The sequence below is a fragment of the Akebia trifoliata genome, unplaced genomic scaffold (genome assembly GCF_017979445.1).
Source record: "Akebia trifoliata isolate Shusen 1 unplaced genomic scaffold, ASM1797944v1 Contig00842, whole genome shotgun sequence".
Lineage (NCBI taxonomy): Eukaryota > Viridiplantae > Streptophyta > Magnoliopsida > Ranunculales > Lardizabalaceae > Akebia > Akebia trifoliata.
In genome coordinates, this window is record NW_028237259.1 from 12,697 (window position 1) to 15,910 (window position 3,214).

Here is a 3,214-nt window from a genome sequence, read left to right on the forward strand (position 1 = left end):
TTCATATAGTACTCTGTAGCACTTTCTCCATGGAAGAGATAGAATCATAATATGAAAAGATAACATCACAGCTCTCTTGTGATCATGGTTTATATCTAATTTAAAAATTAAAAATAAATCAAAATGGAAGTTTTTTTTTTTTTTTTTTTTTTTTTTTTGTTGTTGCTAGATCCATGTCTTTAAAAATGAATGACTATTAAACACTTAATTTTTTAAAGGTGAGATTTTATTGTATCACTGATGTGGCACTCTTTCTACTGCCTAAACAATGCTACAGGGTATTACAGGGAACTTGTGTTACAGAAGATCCGCTTCCAATCAAAATCATGCACAGTCAATTTCTTCTTATTTCTAAGGTTAAGTAGTATTTATTTTCACCCTTAATTAGGATGTTTTGTATTATTTTTAGTATTATTTTTTTGTTTTTTGACTATTTTCATGTTTTTCTAGGAATAAGGCTCTTTTATATAAATAGTATTGTAACTCCATATGGGGGGACATATTTGATTAATAAAATTTATATTTTAGAGAGTTTCCTCTTTATTTTCCAATTACTTGGTATTCTATGTGAATCAACAGTTTTTTATGCCTATTTGTTTGGTATTCTTTTGAGAATCAACGATCTAATTAGAATATTATTTTTTGCCCTACATCAATTTGTTTATGAAAAATATATTGATTCTTTGGGTATTTTTTGTTTGTGCCTCATGAAAAACATGACCACCACGCATGCATGAGAGGCCTATCCATGTCCTCGCACCAAATCAATACCCTGAATATATTTATGTATTTTTTAACGGCTTACATGCATGATTTAATTGATAGATTAAAATCAGAAGAAATCAATCAAATATTTGGATATCTTCTCCTTCAATTTTTCTTTTTCTTTCTAATTTGGCATGAAAATGATTAATACCTTGTACCTTCGTGTATCCTTTTGCAATGAGAAAATTATATTTTCTTAAAAAAATAAGGAATAATATACAAGAATATAATGTAAAAAATTATAAGAAAATAAATCTACACAATCTCTGAAATGATCTCATGCGGCTCACAATGCACAAGTCAGGCAGTTACACATGATTAAAGTGCACAGATGATGGTTGTGGTATGATTTTGAGTTACAAGGTGCAAGCCATACTTGTTGGTGCTAATCGCTTGATGATGAGAGTTGATTATGAACTTGAGTGATTAAGTTATCCAATTGCAAGCACACACTAAACGTAAGTATATAAGTGCAACCTGAAGATTTTCTTAGGTCATTTTCATAATACAAATTACCAAGCACATGGTCGTTCCTGATTCCTAGTAGCACTTCCACCTCACTCTCAAACTGAGAATTAAAATTTAATTGTGAAAAATTACTCTCTTTATTTGAAATTTTTTTTAGCGTTCATAGAATTTTCTCCTCTACAACCCTAAAGCATCGGATCATACTTTTTGGATGCCACAAGGTGAGCCCAAGGAACCTTAGTAAGGGTGAAATCCTTACTAAATTGGAAAGGCTAGTGGGGCTCTCTATTTTTCATTCCCAAACCTCAATGGTGCCAGTGGAAGTCATCCAACGATCTGAACCCTAAGGATGAAAGATGATAATATATTTAATTTGGACTTTTCCAGTGTCCCATCAAAAGTCGAAGGGTAGGATTACCTATTTTCCTAGCTTCCAAAGAAATTTCAGCATCCATCATTCATTTAGCAGCTTCATGGACCCAAGTGTTTGTAGTCGAGGGGCAATTGAAACCAGTCGTTGGGGCCTATTTTTTTTCCTTCATTGTTGTTCTATTCTCGTGATCTTAGTGTCAAGCTGCTTTCAAGTAATTGGTGACTCAGAAACTCTTCTGTATGCCACTATTAATTATACATGAAACATACATTTGGATTGGCCTATGGTCTACCACCCAGTTCAAGGGTGAAAAATGGAACCTTTGTAGAATTTTTATTTTTGCTAAGTAAACCTTTGTAGATAGTCTCACAATAATAGGGATAAAGAATGTAGGATAGTGAATTTAGTCTTTCAAAGTTACCTCACTAAAATTTCTTCATTTTTCAAATCATGTTCTATTCCTTTTTTTTTTTTCCATTTTTCCACCATACTTATCATGAAAGAACTTATGACATTAGTCATTAATTAATACCCTACCAATGACTTTTCTTTATTTTTTTGCTTCAAAGTTTTGCTTTATATCCATTTTCTCCTCTATTTTCCCTATAAATACCCTATCTATGTGTCTCATGTTTCATCAAGGAAACCAAATATTGCCTAGTAAAGTATAGAGAGAAAAGGAGAGAGAAAAATATGGGGGTGTGTAAGCTTGAATTACTAGTAGTGGGTTTGATAGGCTTAGCACTGATGCAAGTCTCCCAAGCTCAAAATTCCCCACAAGACTTTATTAACGCCCACAACGCGGCTCGTTCCCAAGTGGGGGTCGGTCCTATGACATGGGATCCCACGGTTGCGGCATACGCTCAGAACTACGCTAGTCAAAGAGCTGGTGATTGCAGACTAGTGCACTCGGGTGGACGCTATGGTGAGAATATTGCCTGGAGTAGTGCTGACCTCTCTGGCACAGATTCTGTGAATATGTGGGTAGGGGAGAAAAAAGACTACGACTACAACTCGAATACGTGTAGGGCAGGAGCTGTTTGCGGGCACTACACTCAGGTGGTGTGGCGCAAATCGGTTCGTCTTGGGTGTGCTAAGGTTAGATGTAGCACTGGGGGCACCTTCGTCATTTGCAGCTATGATCCCCCGGGCAACTATGTCGGAGAACGTCCTTACTAAGATGATGTAATGGTTCTGATGCAGAATAAGTTGGTGAATTTCGTTTCCTGTTTATTTTCGGGTTATGATTTTGTCCATCCATGTTGCAATTAGCACATATAAAGAAATAAACTAAAGAGTAAAGAAGTTAAATATTATATTTCTTATTATAAAAGCATACATGTGCATGGTGCAAGACGTGCAACATTAGTTGATGAATTAGCGCATTGCTGCTTTAAAATTATTTTTAATTTATTATTTTGGGTTATTTGTAAGGAGTTGGGTTTTATTCACCGTAAGAATGACATTAGATCTTGACCTTATAAATACAAATTATAATGATTAAAAATGCTTCTCAAGATAAGTATCATTGAAATATGTATTGATGAGATACACAAAAAATCTCAAATGTTGGATTTTGTGTTTGCACAGCCAAGGTCTTGTGTAATT

At 34.3% G+C, this 3,214-nt stretch overlaps 1 pseudogene; it reads left to right on the top strand.

Annotated features, from left to right (window-relative positions):
- The first annotated feature begins 2,232 nt into the window (after nucleotides 1-2,232).
- On the top strand, nucleotides 2,233-2,983 carry LOC147380976 (pathogenesis-related protein 1 pseudogene; annotated as a pseudogene).
- The last annotated feature ends 231 nt before the right edge of the window (nucleotides 2,984-3,214 follow it).